The following is an 18,672-nucleotide window of genomic DNA, read 5'->3' as shown; positions in this document are numbered from 1 at the left end:
TCCGCCATGGGATTGGAAGATATCCGAAAGATGGGAGAATGTAGTGGCCAGAGATGGGCAATACTATTAATCATAATTTTTTGTAAGTTTTTCGCAATAAAGCCCCGAATTTCGAGAAAAAACGGCGGAAGCAATGTTGTAGATCTAGTATGTGGAAGACTGTTTCTCAGCACGCAAATGTCTTTTTCAAAATCTGAGCAGCTCGCAAATGCAGTAGTAACACTCGAGAAGATCGACACAAGATTCCAGTACAAAAAAAAGTTACTATTAAAAGGAAACTCACGTTGCGGAATAAACTCGCAAATTGCAAGCTGCATTGAGAAAAAGCGGCGAAAGAAGCCCAAGGCTGGGGTAGACACCTTTTCATATCCCAGCGACGAAATGTCACCCTCGCAGTGCCGAACGGCGAACACCAATTACTCACTCCAAAACGCCACCCTTTGGGGGAAACGATTCGCGAGTATTGCCCCCACGACAACAAATGGATTTGTCAGCACCTTCTAAAACGTAGGGGAAACGCACATAATTTTCTTCACAAGCGCTTGTTGTATTTCTGTAAACTAACTAGAAGTTGACACTCACTGGATGAACATATAGCTCGTTTCCCACGTTGCTTACGGTCAGATGTCAGTGGTTCATTACCTACATGTGCTTCCAGGAACGTCAATGGGCATTTCTGGCTGTCCCCCATGGACCACTCGCATTTCGCACACCACTGAAAAGTCGCTTTGCAGTACCCTGGCGGACGCTCCGCTACCTATGGCGGCTTTCTCAAGCAGATCTACCGTTTTTGACTTGGGGAAACTTCCCGAAAATCCGCACCTTCACCATCCAACGACTAAAGCTTGCACCTATCCTTTCTCACCAAATTCCAGCAATACAACGTTAATGAATTCAGAATGAAATCTTCACTCTGCAGCGGAGTGTACGCTGATATGAAACTTCCTGGCAGGTTAAAATTGTGTGCCGGACCGAGACTCGAATTCGCGGAAGAGCACTATTCCACGAAAGGCGAAAGTTCCGAGTTCGAGTCTTGGTCCGGCACGAAGTTTTAACCTTGCAGGAGTTATTTGTCGTCGCTTAGTGACGTGTGACTAACCAGTTACGTCACAAGTCATCCAACAAGGGAAAGGCGACCTACAGTTTAACGTGGAATCCGAACCATGTGTCGTTCCTCAATTGAGGCAGATTGAAATTTCTGTGGACGGACTTGAGATTCGATCCCGCGGCCTCTCGATTTCCAAGCACACGCTTTACCACTGGAACACCAGGCCCAGCTGTTGGCCACAACTGACGATGAATTTTAATAAATGAATATGTCACCAACGCATGATTTCTGTAATTGATTCCATAATGGTTTCACTTAGCACAGAGGGAGTGTGAAATTTCTTTGTTTCTATAGTTGAAGAGATAAGTTTACCCATGAAACAGCACACTGGTCGTTGGAGCGTTGTAGATTCTGCAGAATTGGCAACAGGTCGGCTTGTGACTCTCCACCGCTGGCGTAACACATGGTAGTGAACTGGTGCGCATGTGACAGTCCATATTCTGAATAACTGGCGGTCAGATATCTCTGTTTCGGTGTTTTATTTACTCAAGCGGCCAATGTTTTCATTAATCAGTTTGTTGTATACGAGTATAAACATAGAGAAATTTTATCGTGAAGTAACGGTGAGGCAGATACTTGCAATTTGCATCGGAAACCATGATGATGGAAACTTCGCAGACACTGGAACATATAGGTAAAAAATACCGAATTAAGGACAGCTGATACACTTTAATTCAGAAAATATAGGTTGTGTACAAATGATTCGTCGGATTTTGGATAAATATATTTCACAATGTATTACATAAAAAAATAGTGAATGAGACATTTTATAGATAAGCACATTTTCAAGTTTCTTACTCATCGTTAGAAGTGTTCTATATGTTCTCCATGTGACACGACAAACATTTATGCAGCAATCAAGTCTGATCTAAACGCGTTATAAAATAAATAAATAAAATAAAATATTAATTATTAATTATAGTGATTGGATGTAATTAATATTTGCTTATCTGGAACGTGGACGTTTAATTATTTGGTATCAGACGCTTGACAATGGCTTTTTCGTAAATGCAATGTTATTCGTAGTTGACCGTGAAATAAGACTCAAATAATCGGACTTCGTATTTAAATCATTTTCAAAGACTGCTGCGGTAGGTGCGGACTCAAAATCTAAATCTCAATATTAGAATAATTTGCCAGCGATGCCAATACGTCGTACAGAGGTGACTGTCTACTAAACATAAAAAAAATTACACAGTTAGTTAAATCAGATATATTCAACGAATAAGCCTACAGTTAAATAATTCAACTTACTTTCATAAATATAAATTCTTTACAGAATCGAGTGCCTAGTAAGATTGCAACTCGCAGTGTTCTTATATAACATAAAATATGGCGGTGTGCCAGTTAATAAAATATACGTGCTTCCAGCCTCAGCTATTCTCCTCGACCTCCTTCTTCTTAATCAAACATAAGAGTGTCATAATTGTATTTTGTTTTATCAGCGGCATAGTGCTGTAGTTCTGTGCCATAGGCTTTATTTATTTGTCAGAGATTAATTATTTAATTAAGATTTCGCGTTTCCGAGGAAACTCACGCACGGCATGCAAATGTGCCTTTATAACGTCTGTCTGAGCATGTCTCTATCAATGACTACCAGTGCAACAGTGATTCGATCCTAGAGTTCAATATTGGTACATAAACATTATTTTTCATATATCCCAAAAGAAAAAAAAATTATAAACTGTAAGTCAGGAGTCCTTGGAGGCAACCTGAAGAGACCAAATGGTTCAAATGCCTCTGAGCACTATGGTACTTAACATGAAACGTCCCCTTAGGAACAATTATACACGACTGTGCTGATAAACCTCTTACATTATTTGCTTTTCAAACAGCTGAGCAAAACTGAACGTACTCAAACATTCACTAAAGTGACACACAATATTTTTAGCGCAACGCAATCTGACTATCAAAGATCCCTGCAAAAGAATGGCCCTGACTAACATTAAACTACACCTTTCAGAAATCACTTACCTCACAAAAATCTTCATTACTCGAACTACTGCAATACAGCGAGCACCACTACTGCCAGCTAAATAAAAGATTCAAACTACGGAAGGCACTAACTACTGATAGGGATAGTTAGCAAATGAAAGATTTTAATGGAGAACAAACAATGTATTTACCTTAATAGTCATAATATATATAGCAGTTCATGACAAATTTCAAAACTCCGCCATCTCTCTCCCCACATCCACCACTGCTGGCGGCTCACCTCCAACTGCGCAACGCTACGCGCTGTTCACATCCAGCTGCCGCTGCCCAACACTACAATGCCAGACAACAATGCAAACTAGCCACAGACTGCACACAGCACAGCCAGTGATTTTCATACAGAGCGCTACGTGGCATTACCAATATAAAAATCTAAACAGCCTACTTACAAACATCTGAGGTCATCAGTCCCCTAGAGCTTAGAACGACTTAAACCTAAATAACCTAAGGACATCGCACACATCCATGCCCGAGGCAGGATTCGAACCTGCGACCGTAGCAGTCGCGCGGTTCCGGACTGAAGCGCCTAGAACCGCTCGGCCACCACGGCCGGCTCTGAAGAGACGCAAGACATCCTGAGCACAGCGCTGAATCTACGTGTTTTGATGTTCCTTGTGAAACGTCCCCTTAGAAATATTTATACAGGACTGTGCTTAAACTGACACACAATATTTTTAGCCCAACGCAATCTGACTTACAGAAATCCCTACAAAAGAATGGCCCTGACTAACATTAACTTATACCTTTCACAAATCACTTACCTCACCAAAAATCTTCGTTACTCGAACTACTGCAATACAGCGAGCGCCACTACTGCCAGCTAAATAAGAGATTCAAACTACTGAAGGCACTAACTACTGATGGGCATAGTTAGCAAATGAAAGATTTTAATGGAGAACAAACAATGTATTTACCTTAATAGTCATAATAGATATAGCATCCAGTCTTACAAATTTCAAATCTCCGCCATCTCTCTCCCCACATCCACCACTGCTGGCGGCTCACCTCCAACTGCGCAACGCTACGCGCTGTTCACATCCAGCTGCCGCTGCCCAACACTACAATGGCAGACAACAATGCAAACTAGCCACAGACTGCACACAGCACAGCCAGTGATTTTCATACAGAGCGCTACGTGGCATTACCAATATAAAAATCTAAACAGCCTACTTACAAACACCTGAGGTCATCAGTCCCCTAGAGCTTAGAACTACTTTAACCTAACTAACCTAAGGACATCACACACATCCATGCCCGAGGCAGGATTCGAACCTGCGACCGTAGCAGTCGCGCGGTTCCGGACTGAAGCGCCTAGAACCGCTCGGCCACCACGGCCGGCTCTGAAGAGACCCAAGACATCCTGAGCACAGCGCTGAATCTACGTGTTTTGATGTTCCTTGGTCAGAGGGAAACGCTCGGTTCAGTGCCAATGAGGCAGTGCTAGGCTTTGTTGGAATATGAAATTTGTGATATGAGCTATCTATTTAGGAAACAACCATTCTTGCTACATGTGTAGTACATTACACGCGTCACAGTTTTCACATGGAAAAAGTGGAGCCCGTGCACTTTGCTATGTGAAACAGTACAGAAGACACGAATCTTTGGAGAATCTCTTTCAGTTTCCACTACAACACTTGAATTTCCCGTGCCCCATGTTATCGCCGTTCTGACGATTCACTTGACTGTTTATGTGGAGCGTCGCCTCGTCATTCACTGTGTGTTCGGGATAAAATTCACCATCTTCTTTTGCTTCCTGGAAAAGTTCACAAACTTCGCGTCTGATGGTACGGTTGAGTGGCCGTAAACGTTGCAGCTGATGTGTGAGATATGATTCCTAACTTAATTACGTGCACTGAAGTTAAATGCGGAATACCAAGTTCGCGGCTTCCACAGCAAGTAGATTTCTTTCGACCGTGAAGGAACGCCTCTTGGACACTCTCTACTGTTTCATCTGCAACAGCTGGCCGTCCGGAGCTTCCCCCTTAACAGAGGCAACCTGTGTCTTTGAACTGTTGATGCCGCTGCAGAATGCTTTGGTAGGTTGTTGGCTGTGTACTGTACAGCCACCGCAACGCACGCTACACGGCAGTGACGGATTAGGTCTTCTCATATTGCAACAAACAAGATGCTTTCTCTTGATTAGTCAGGCCGGCCGTGGTGGCCAAGCGGTTAAAGGCGCTACAGTCTGGAACCGCGCGGCCGCTATGGTCGCAGGTTCGAATCCTGCCTCGGGCATGGATGTGTGTGATGTCCTTAGGTTAGTTAGGTTTAAGTAGTTCTAAGTTCTAGGGGACTGATGACCTTAGAAGTTAAGTCCCATAGTGCTCAGAGCCATTTGAACCATTTTTCTTGATTAGTCGCCATTTTCCAAACTGCTATCACCCTGCCATCTGGTGCAACCCGCAGAGACATAAAGAAAACTGTAAAAGTGCTCTCATCACTAGTTATTAGTATACGTGGGTAGGCATCATATACTGAAGACTATAGGACATCAAAATCTGATTAATCATTTGTAAACACCCTGCATATAGAGATGAAATTTTCTAGATTTCCCGAGATTTGTTTAAGAGTTCTCATTAATTCAGTAGATAAGCTTACCGGACAAAGTCTTTTTCTCTGTTCCAGCATTTTCTTGCCAGCGAACCAGCAAAATTTCGTAACACGTTTATTAACGAATCTGTAACAATTGCAGTATTTAGATTTGGCGACTAGTTTCAAGCCTTATTGGTTCATTGTCAAGCATGGCCTACTGAAGGCACAAAAAGTAGTACATAGTTGTCAGTGAACAGTGAATACGAAACAGGAATTTCAATAAACATTTCAAATGTAGCAGAAATTAATTATTTGAATTCAAACATACCTGCACTGATAGCGCCGGATCTCAATAATGAACATCAACGCGGCAACACATGTTTCATAAAATATTTGCAGAAGGTATGTCACAATCCACTCGTGCCTCTTAGCAACTCAGAATGAAACGGGAGGTCAACGCAGTCAACTGGCAGCCACAGGGCGTGTCGCGTTTTAAATGTGGATGCAGCGATACAGTAAATGACAATAACATATGTAAAACTATTTTACAAATACAAATACTAGTGTTGTGCGTACAGATTAAATATTTGAACATAAGACTAGCATTTCATGTTCAGGTGCGCGTCCAAGGCCAATGGGCGCTTCGAATTAAAATACGGGGCATGGAGGTGCCTTTATTAACCAGTCACAATTAAAATAAAGTGCAATGACATCAATAGATACAACCACATTTTTTGCTACATTACAAATTTCACGCCATACGAGGGGCGTTTGAAAAGTCCGGGCAAAAATAAAAACTAATTACTTGTTTGGGGTAAACCTTTTTTATTTTTCAACATAGTCTCCTTTTAGACTTACATACTTCATCCAGCGCTGTTCTAATTTGGTCATCCCTTCCGAATAATAGGAATTGTCCAAGTCTGAAAAATACACTCCTGGAAATGGAAAAAAGAACACATTGACACCGGTGTGTCAGACCCACCATACTTGCTCCGGACACTGCGAGAGGGCTGTACAAGCAATGATCACACGCACGTCACAGCGGACACACCAGGAACCGCGGTGTTGGCCGTCGAATGGCGCTAGCTGCGCAGCATTTGTGCACCGCCGCCGTCAGTGTCAGCCAGTTTGCCGTGGCATACGGAGCTCCATCGCAGTCTTTAACACTGGTAGCATGCCGCGACAGCGTGGACGTGAACCGTATGTGCAGTTGACGGACTTTGAGCGAGGGCGTATAGTGGGCATGCGGGAGGCCGGGTGGACGTACCGCCGAATTGCTCAACACGTGGGGCGTGAGGTCTCCACAGTACATCGATGTTGTCGCCAGTGGTCAGCGGAAGGTGCACGTGCCCGTCGACCTGGGACCGGACCGCAGCGACGCACGGATGCACGCCAAGACCGTAGGATCCTACGCAGTGCCGTAGGGGACCGCACCGCCACTTCCCAGCAAATTAGGGACACTGTTGCTCCTGGGGTATCGGCGAGGACCATTCGCAACCGTCTCCATGAAGCTTGGCTACGGTCCCGCACACCTTTAGGCCGTCTTCCGCTCACGCCCCAACATCGTGCAGCCCGCCTCCAGTGGTGTCGCGACAGGCGTGAATGGAGGGACGAATGGAGACGTGTCGTCTTCAGCGATGAGAGTCGCTTCTGCCTTGGTGCCAATGATGGTCGTATGCGTGTTTGGCGCCGTGCAGGTGAGCGCCACAATCAGGACTGCATACGACCGAGGCACATAGGGCCAACACCCGGCATCATGGTGTGGGGAGCGATCTCCTACACTGGCCGTACACCACTGGTGATCGTCGAGGGGACACTGAATAGTGCACGGTACATCCAAACCGTCATCGAACCCATCGTTCTACCATTCCTAGACCGGCAAGGGAACTTGCTGTTCCAACAGGACAATGCACGTCCGCATGTATCCCGTGCCACCCAACGTGCTCTAGAAGGTGTAAGTCAACTACCCTGGCCAGCAAGATCTCCGGATCTGTCCCCCATTGAGCATGTTTGGGACTGGATGAAGCGTCGTCTCACGCGGTCTGCACGTCCAGCACGAACGCTGGTCCAACTGAGGCGCCAGGTGGAAATGGCATGGCAAGCCGTTCCACAGGACTACATCCAGCATCTCTACGATCGTCTCAATGGGAGAATAGCAGCCTGCATTGCTGCGAAAGGTGGATATACACTGTACTAGTGCCGACATTGTGCATGCTCTGTTGCCTGTGTCTATGTGCCTGTGGTTCTGTCAGTGTGATCATGTGATGTATCTGACCCCAGGAATGTGTCAATAAAGTTTCCCCTTCCTGGGACAATGAATTCACGGTGTTCTTATTTCAATTTCCAGGAGTGTATTTTATGTTTGTAATGTACTGTGGAGTCAAGTACGTACGAGGGACGTACAGTAAGTAATGCAACACATATTTTTTCTTAAAGCAGGCTTGGGTTTCTAGAATGAAATTTCACTCTACAGCGGAGTATGCGCTGATATGAAACTTCCTGGCAGATTAAAACTGTTTGGCGGACCGAGACTCGAACTCGGGACCTTTGCCTTTCGCGGGCAAGCGCTCCACCAACTGAGCTGCCCAAGCACGACTCATGCCCCGTGCTCACAGCTTTAATTCCGCCAGTACCTCGTCTCCTACCTTCCAAACTTCACAGAAGCTCTCCTGCGAACCTTGCAGAACTAGCACTCCTGGAAGAAAGGATATTGCGAAGACATGGCTTAGCCACAGCCTGGGGGTTGTTTCTAGAATGAAACTTTCACTCTACACAGTTTTAATCTGCCAGGAAGTTTCATATCAGCGCACACTCCGCTGTAGAGTGAAAATTTCATTCTAGAAACAACCCCCAGGCTGTGGCTAAGCCATGTCTCCGCAATATCCTTTCTTCCAGGAGTGCTAGTTCTGCAAGGTTCGCAGGAGAGCTTCTGTGAAGTTTGGAAGGTAGGAGACGAGGTACTGGCGGAATTAAAGCTGTGAGGATGGGGTGTGAGTCGTGCTTGGGTAGCTCAGTTGGTGGAGCGCTTGCCCGCGAAAGGCAAAGGTCCCGAGTTCGAGTCTCGGTCCGGCACACAGTTTTAATCTGCCAGGAAGTTTCAGGCTTGGGTTTATTTATAATTTCAAATTACAATATTACTCACCACTTTTTCCGGCTAAGAAACCCTGTTTTCAACATAACCTCCAGTTTATGCGACGACCTTGCGCCACCTTACAGGGAGGTCCTGTACACCCGCAAGGTACCACTCTACTGGTCGGAGCCAGCGTCTTGCTGCACCAATCATCTCCCCATCGTCCACGCACTGCTTCCCGCCAAGTTCATCCTTCACTGGGCCAGAAACGTGGATGTCGGAAGGTGCGACATCTGGGCTGTGGGGTGGATGGGGAAAAACAGTCAAATAAAGTTTTGTGATAGATGATAATTAATTGAAACCTCATCTACCGACAAGTGTTGTTGATATATCTCGATGGTGACAGCTGAAAATGTGTGCCCCGACCGGGACTCGATCGCAGGATCTCCTGCTTACAGGGCAGACGCTCTATCCATCTTTTTTTTTTTTTTGACCGAGACTCGAACTCGGGACCTTTTTCCTTTCGCGGGCAAGTGCTCTACCACCTTTTTTTTTTTGGGCAAGTGCTCTACCAACTTTTTTTTTTCTTTTCAATGTCAGGCCTACCACCTTTGCTGACATAAATTTTGTTGTACTACCGCATAAATTATGTCTACAATGTCCATATGTTGACAAATAGTGGCTAATTAGAAAATTAATTAATTAAGGAAATGAATAAAACTGAAAATGCCCAAATGAAAGACATGAAGACATTGCGGATAGGACAAATACAAAAGAAACATGCTCCTGTAGCAATGAAATATGAAATGAAATTCGTGTCGGGAGCGACACCTGCTCACAACCCGACGTTCGATATAGCAAGAGAGCCATCTATCGACTCGTTCTCCAGACGTTGGTGTAAGACTGGGTCGTCTTCTCGAAAGTAACTAAGGGTCCGGAAGTGTGATCGATGTCTATCTCGGCTTCTTCGTCTATCTCATCTCTCACCCGTCACACCCCATCTGGCCGGCGGGTCGGTAAATGTAAGTCGCAAGTAATTAGCGAAGTCTTGCCCATATTTCTTATGGTGTTGCAGCTTCGTGTGTCCATCCAGGAGAAAATGCCAAAAATCAATTTTGTCCTTTTTCGATTCGTTATACACGTAGCCCACCACCATTCCCCGTACCCATGTCACTGCATTGGTTTTTTGGACCGGAAAATAAGATTCTTGGGGGAAAAAAAGTGTGTCTGATGAAATTGTGTGAGGGGCGGAGCGTAACAGGAACGCCAATATCTGTTGTGCCAAGTGCCACACTGGAGCCGTCCCACTACATGCTAAACGATGTTCATCAGTGTCCACTGTTGCGCAGTCTAAACATAGTGGAGTGTCTGCCAAATGAATCGCGTGCCGCCGTTGATTCGTTGCGAACTTCCTATTTACCATCACATACCATGTCCCATCTGAGCCACCGAGGACACAGATGAATAGAAGCGATTGCAAGGGATAAGTGGACAGCTGGGATTGTGGGTCTCACGGGAAGCGTGCAAGGGATAAGTCCATGCAGTCGCGCTATTCATCTGCGTCCTCGGTGGCTCAGATAGGTAGAAAGTCTGCCGTGTAAGCATGAGATCCCAGTCGGGGCACACATTTTCAGCTGTCCCCATCGAGGTATATCAACAACACCTGACGGCAGCTGAAGGTTTCAGTTAATTATCGTTTATTCTAGAGAAGCTGCACAGTCATCAATGGTATCTGTTCTTTCGAGAACAGTTACTATCTTCATATGAAGTTTTGTGAGTTGCTCTCGAGTGCCCACACTTGTGTGAACGTTTGCATTTTTGTGGTGACGAACGCGTTGAAGTCGTTTCTTCAGTTTGCTGATGGTAGGACAGTAGAATTCAGAGTTGGTCGTCGCCGCATGAAGGAGGACATCAAGCACAATAACCCCTTCAGAGTCCCGGAACATCGTCGCCATGACTTTACTGGCTGAGTGTGCGGCTTTCAACATTTTCTGCGGAGGAGAGGTGGTGTGGCGCCGCTCCACAGATTGCCACGTTGTTTCCAATTCGAAGTGGTGACCCCATATTTCATCGACTGTGACGAGGCTCGACAAAAATTGTCACGATCAGCTTCGTCACAAGCAATTTCGCACAGACGGCTCCTTCTTGCAGTTTATTGTCTTCTGTTAGACGATGAAGAACCCAGTGGGCACACATCTGATACGGTAACCCAGCTGGTGGACGAGTGTGTCAGGACTAGCAACAGAGGTGTGTGCAGCCAGCCGGAACGCGGGACGTCAGACAGGTTCGCGAGATCATACGATGATTGCAGACGCCTCGCCCAACAATTCGCCTTGCTTTTGTTCACTGTTAGGTCTCCGTAGACATTCTGCAAACGCCTATGTATATTTCCTCCAAAAGAAACTCAATGACAGCGCCCTGCTCTGAACGCACCTTCATTGTTGTTGTTGTGGTCTTCAGTCCTGAGACTGGTTTGATGCAGCTCTCCATGCTACTCTATCCTGTGCAAGCTTCTTCATCTCCCAGTACCTACTGCAACCTACATCCTTCTGAATCTGCTTAGTGTATTCATCTCTTGGTCTCCCCCTACGATTTTCACCCTCCACGCTGCCCTCCAATACTAAATTGGTGATCCCTTGATGCCTCAGAACAAGTCCTACCAACCGATCCCTTCTTCTGGTCAAGTTGTGCCACAAACTTCTCTTCTACCGAATCCTATTCAATACTTCCTCATTAGTTATGTGATCTACCCATCTAATCTTCAGCATTCTTCTGTAGCACCACATTTCGAAAGCTTCTATTCTCTTCTTGTCCAAACTATTTACCGTCCATGTTTCACTTCCATACAAGGCTACACTCCATACAAATACTTTCAGAAATGACTTCCTGACACTTAAATCTATTCTCGATGTTAACAAATTTCTCTTCTTCAGAAACGCTTTCCTTGCCATTGCCAGTCTACATTTTATATCCTCTCTACTTCGACCATCATCAGTTATTTTGCCCCCCAAATAGCAAAACTCCTTTACTACTTTAAGTGTCTCATTTCCTAATCTAATTCCCTCAGCATCACCCGACTTAATTCTACTACATTCCATTATCCTCGTTTTGCTTTGCACCTTCATTATAGACGGCATTTTGAAGGCCACGTATAGCGTCGCCACCTATCGGAACTGAAGCAGGAACATTCTACGACTTCTTACAACAGACTTGGCATTTTTAAACCGAAACTGACTGAGAAAAAAATGTTTTGCATTACTTAGTGAACGCCCCAGGGAGCAAGAGGCCACTTACTGTGGTCCCAAATATCGCGATTGCCCCTCTTTTCAAATTATGCCCAGTAAAGTATCTAACCCGAAATGTGTGGAAGGTATTCTTCAGGCTGGAGGTGGTCCTGTAATGTTTGGTTGTGTTCTTCGTATCATGACTCGGCCCATTCATTTATGTTACCATGAAAAAGAAGCAAGACGTTTATTTTAACATTCCCGGTAACCAAGTGTTGCCCCTTCTTCCACATGTTCAAGATGAGTATGCTGAGGAGTCTCTCGTCTCCTAGTATGACAAGAATTGTGTGCACGGGGCTGCACACGTACGTTACTAGTTTTAAAAACACTCAGACATCTTATCGCTCGTGGACTGTCCCCCTGTCACCCGGTCTTAATCCCATATACAATGACTGTGAATGCCCAGACATTTGGTAGCTCTACAAGATCTGATCATCAACGACAGGCTTGAGCTGTATGTGGCACACCTCAAGAAACGTGTGGACTCTCTTTCTCGTCCTAACTGAAGTTATTACCAAGAATAGAAGCGGTGTTACATGGTACTAGCGCGTCTGCTGGTGGGGGATCATTTTCTATCGATGTGCTTAGCTAAAAACGACAGTAATGTTACTCCAGAGTAACGCCAGGTGTGGAAAATCATTAGGAGCACAAAGAAATGGTTCAAATGGCTCTGAGCACTATGGGACTTAACATCTATGGTCATCAGTCCCCTAGAACTTAGAACTACTTAAACCTAACGAACCTAAGGACATCACACAACACCCAGCCATCACGAGGCAGAGAAAATCCCTGACCCCGCCGGGAATCGAACCCGGGAACCCGGGCGTGGGAAGCGAGAACGCTACCGCACGACCACGAGATGCGGGCAACAAAAAGAAAGAAGAGGTTCTTCGAGGTGATGATTACTGAATAGAAATATTTTAACCTGGAATCACAGTAGTTCAAAGCAATGATCGAAAATCTTTACACAATATTTTCAAAGGGAGACAAATCTCCAACAGAAGAATCAATCCGTAGTTGTTCTTCTACAGCGAAAAGCAGACAGACAGGACATGAAATAAAAAATGATGGACCTATCAGTCCCAAAACCATGTCGTACAAGATACTCAGTAAAATTATTATCAGCCACATGTGAATAGCAATACATTTTAACAATGTGCAGGAACAATCTGGTAACAGAGAGAGGCCTACATCACAGTATAACATTTTGCAGCCGCTAACTAAATTATAGATCGAATCGATGATTCTCCATTCGCACTTAATTTGACATTAATAAGTTTCAAGAAAGGTATTGACCCAATTTCGATCAAATATATTCTGACAGCCCTTGAGAAAGAGGGCATGGTTTCAACCAACAACTGATAGGCCTTCATAGTGTGAATTGGAAAGTATGCCTAAAGATGAGTCACATCAGGACATAATGACTGCGTCGAGAAGAAAATAATACGAATTCTAAAGAATTCACAGATCCAGTTCATGAATTTTTTGTATTTAGGGAAGATGGAAGGTTGGAGAAGAAACAGAATAGTAAATATGGCCAGACTGTTTTCGGTGATCGAAGTAGCGTAGAATGTGTACGAGGAACACAGTTCTTCGTTCCTTGACGGTGGTCAAGATCCTCTATGTCTGGATGTACATGTCTTAGTTTGCTCGTCCTCTGTGTCGACCGTCTCATGTTCATCGAGGTCCCAGTATCCTCAAAGCCCCAGTATTCTCCTGAGAATTCTTCGTTCTTCAAGTTCTAGCGTCCTAAGTAATCCTGTTCTTATAAGGTCCAGACCTTCCTCTGCATTTAGGATTTAGGGCAGACTGCCATCTGGTAATGTATCAATTTTTCATTGTTCGAAAGATTCTTCATACTGTTGAAATCACAGGGAGCTTTTACCCCATATTCATCGTGTTTATTCGTGTTCCCACAGCTTCTTTTTGTGTCTGACCAATTTCTGTCCTTTCTGCTAGAAATTTATGAGTAAATCTCTCCACCTGAACTTTCCCTCTTTGAAGTGTTACGCATTTTTGCTTTGTTATTTCCATTTTCTCATCATCATCATCATCAGGATTTCCGTCCAGCGAGCCGGGTAGGAACTTGGCGAACGATATGCCTCCATTGGTTTCTATCCTGGTATAGCTTTTCCCTCTCCACTACATCTCATGTTACTCCTCTCCTCTTGAAATCTTCCTTAACCTGGTCTGTCCATCTGTTCTACGGAACTTAATTGTGAGCTATTGTTGTGATATGGAACGAGTCAGTGTTACCATTGCAATAGACTCACTCAGTGAAAAAATATAGCAACTTGCTGACCATATACACGGTTGTCTTAAACCTTTTTCATTTCATACAGTGATCTCTCTCTCTCTCTCTCTCTCTCTCTCTCTCTCTCTCTCTCTTGGTTTGTTCGGGGAAGGAGACCAGACAGCGACGTCATCGGTCTCATCGGATTAGGGAAGGATGGGGAAGGTAGTCGGCCGTGCCCTTTCAAAGGAACCATCCCGGCATTTGCCTGGAGCGATTTAGGGAAATCACGGAAAACCTAAATCAGGATGGTCGGACGCGGGATTGAACCGTCGTCCTCCCGAATGCGAGTCCAGTGTCTAACCTCTCTCTCTCTCTCTCTCTCTCTCTCTCTTTCTCTCTCTTACCCAGGCACACTCACACTATTTCTCGTAAACACACATACATACTCTGAGATACGATGTCGAAAAATCTCTCGAAAATTTGAGAAGACAGAAGCTGCATGTATGCCTGCGACAGCATTTTGCCCGCCACCGAGTATGAAAGTTAGCGATGATGCTTAGCAAACTAGTGGTGACATTTGTAGGTAACTTTACACTGACGACATTGCCGCATTCAGCGACTTCAGAACTTTCCAAGAGCAGTTGTAAATAGCGCCCCACGCAAGAAACTACAAGCAGTGAACTGTGAACTTACAGACTGCAAGACTGCTTTTTGCGTCATATCATGCCCGGTTGCACTCAAGGAATGCAATACAAAGAACAGGCGGACTTCGAACCTGGCATGACTGGTTTATTCCCGTCGCCAGATTGCGTGGCCTGCGGGTTACGAGGGACGCTACAAGTGATTTGAATTTCCCGTCTGTGCTTTGACAACCTGCAGATTTGGTATTTTCTTGGAATGCATAATCACCGAACACTACTGAGTTAAATAATTGTAGCATACAAGTAAATATCGGATCACGCTCCAAAAACTGAAAATCTTAAGTTATTGGTGAAATTCCGCTGTAAACGCTAACGCCAGTAAATATACAGGGCTATTACAAATGATTGAAGCGATTTCATAAATTCACTGTAGCTCCATTCATTGACATATGGTCACGACACACTACAGATACGTAGAAAAACTCATAAAGTTTTGTTCGGCTGAAGCCGCACTTCAGGTTTCTGCCGCCAGAGCGCTCGAGAGCGCAGTGAGACAAAATGGCGACAGGAGCCGAGAAAGCGTATGTCGTGCTTGAAATGCACTCACATCAGTCAGTCATAACAGTGCAACGACACTTCAGGACGAAGTTCAACTTGTTTTCAGTGATGAAGCAACATTTTTTTCTTAATGGTGAAGTGAACAGACACAATGTGCGAATCTGGGCGGTAGAGAATCCTCACGCATTCGTGCAGCAAATTCGCAGTTCACCAAAAGTTAACGTGTTTTGTGCAATCTCATGGTTTAAAGTTTACGGCCCCTTTTTCTTCTGCGAAAAAAACGTTACAGGACACGTGTATCTGGACATGCTGGAAAATTGGCTCATGCCACAACTGGAGACCGACAGCGCCGACTTCATCTTTCAACAGGATGGTGCTCCACCGCATTAGCTCTATGGTTTATTTGAAACAGTAGGACATTGCTGAAGTAATTATTAGAGATGAATAATACACTATACTGAAAAATGAAAAGGAAAACGGAAGAATAGTGTCGAAGGTAGTGCTCAAAGTGAAGGGAAGATATTACGCAGCGAAGGAGCGGAATATACTCTTCCTTCGTTAAGGTATAATGAAATGTAACGTTTACAGCAGCTCTCATATTACAACTTTTGCATTCATGTTGGTGATAGTGGCTAAGCGGTTCTAGGCGCTGCAGTCCGGAAGTGCGCTGCTGCTACGGTCGCAGGTTCGAATCCTGCCTCGGGCATGGATGTGGGTGATGTCCTTAGGTTTAAGTAGTTCTAAGTCTAGGGGACTGATGACCTAAGATCTTGAGTGCCATAGTGCTCAGAGCCATTTTTTTTTTTTTTTTTTTTTTTTTGGAACCGAAGTAGTACACAAGTTTCTGGTGAAAAGACACTCTTTACATCTTGCGATAGCAATTTCGCATAAAATATTTCTTTATTTAATATAGCCGGTTTCGACAGATATTGCTGTCATCTTCAGATCTTAAAAATCTTTTAATTGTGAAAAGTGTCAATTTTACGTTGGGCCTCAAGCCATGTTGTCAAGTCGATAATAATGAGCACATTATAAGAGGTCTGTCATAACTAAAATATTTAAAAATGTAAAGAACCTTGTGGAAAAAGCCATGTCCATAAACATATATCGCTCACAGATGCTTGTAACATCACAAAAACACAGTGCACAGTAGCAAATCTGTTTACATAAGCTGGACATATTCCAACTGTTTATATCCGGGCTGTTGAATGTTTTTAGGAAGATGTTTACGACAGCTACTGAAAAATGTAATATTTCGCCAGTGTGTATATTTCACAGCGGATCGGACTGACTGCTGAACTCCTACGGGTACTGGAAGCTCGGGCAGCTTTTAGTTCAGTTGAAGAGTTCAAGCAACATTACATCTTGAAGAGGTACGTGAAGCCTTTTAATCTTTAACAGGTGCAGCTGGAAACACTACACTGTGAATCTAGGTTGTCTCAGGGAAAGAAAAGTGGTTTAGCTAAAATGATTCCATCTGCAAAACAGGAGAATAAGTGGTTTTAGGAGAATCTTGTGAAATGAATGTAAATGGATGTATCGTTATTTATGTTAAAGCCATTGCACACAAAACGTTCCATCTTCTTAAAATGTTGTATCATATTGTTCTTAAACCTACTAACGTAGAACAGACACCTGCTACACAATTTTTTTGTTTATCTCTAAACCAGATTTTTGGCGCTGGACTCGGTATTGACTTACATCCCACAATTGTTTAAAGTTTTAGATGCGGCACCACAGCCGTATATTTGTTAAAATACATTTTGAAATTGTCCAACTTGGATGTTTTTCGCAAGAACTCGATTTATAATACCTTGCACAACTGGTCAAGTTCGGACTTAGTAGATGCCGATGTGTTGTTCCCTTATCCTCTTTAAAACCAGAAAGCTAACTGCGTGCAGGAATAGTCATTTTATAACTAATGCCACATTACTGGGCTCTCCTTCGTTATCGGACACCAACTGTGAAGTTGGAAGTCCGAAAAAGTCTCAAAGCTGCGAAGTGTTTTGATTCTGACGCTTGCACGTTATGTGCTCGCTTTCAGATGGCTAATCGCAATTGTACAAACATAGTGACACCTACTGCACTTGAAAATGGTCTGTAAATGCTGAAATTGGCCAGTCGCGCAGGTAGGATAAATTGAATAGTTGTGACAAACCCCCGAGGTAGAAAACTTCATAATGACCTTTAAAGAAGGGACACTTTCATTTAAGACCGAATATTTTAGATGGAGGAGCATCCGCAGACATCAAAAATTGTCTAAATGATAACATTATGGCACATTGGCAATCACTGGATGCGTGCATGAGTTTGCAACGTCATTGTTCTTTACCTCATCAACAAATAGTTAATATATATTTGTTGTCGCTCGCTATTTAGAATTGTTACATTTTAGATTTTGCTAATATAATCACAGTTGGTTGGGATCTTCTGTGAACTGAAGATGGAGAAACAAGTACGAAAACTCGATATTTGGTTATTTTTTAATTCAGAAGCAGTTTAAATGATTTATAGTGTCTACAGACAAGAATAATTCCGTTTCCAAAGGTGACGAAGCTGAGCGATCACCATTTCCGATGGCCGTTCTGAGGATCCGTATACCGAACACTGAGAATGATTTTTCCTTGATGGTAGGGCTGATACCGGTCACCCTACCGAGAGAAAACGGAGTCACGCTGGAAGGACAGTCAAATGTTCAAATGTGTGTGAAATCTTATGGGACTTAACTGCTAAGGTCATCAGTCCCTAAGCTTACACACTGCTTAACCTAAATTATCCTAAGGACAAACACACACACCCATGCCCGAGGGAAGACTCGAACCTCCGCCGGGACCAGCCACACAGTCCATGACTGTAGCGCCTTAGACCGCTCGGCTTATTCCGCGCGGCCGAAGGACAGTCATCGGCTCCTGTTTCGAGTGTCATCATAACTGGTCGGGAGATCGATATTATGGTCACGAGACCTTTTGAAGGACTATTCGAAAGAGACGTTAGAGAACGGAACGTCAAAACATTCTTTAATGTATTTCTAATGGCGGCATTCACACAGTGCGTTAACGGGATGGAACGTCAGCGCCAAGGTTTCACAAGAAAATTTCGGCTCTAGTGTCGTCTGCTAGTATCGAAAATTAGCCTATACTCGTCCAGGTTACTTATTTTATATTGCTGTGGGTCTTCTTAATACTCTCTTTTTCGCGTTTTTATATTACCACCAAAATGCTTCTATAAAACTTTATTTTGGAACATCT

This window comes from Schistocerca cancellata, chromosome 3, assembly GCF_023864275.1.
Source record: "Schistocerca cancellata isolate TAMUIC-IGC-003103 chromosome 3, iqSchCanc2.1, whole genome shotgun sequence".
Lineage (NCBI taxonomy): Eukaryota > Metazoa > Arthropoda > Insecta > Orthoptera > Acrididae > Schistocerca > Schistocerca cancellata.
This window is presented reverse-complemented; position numbering follows the sequence as displayed.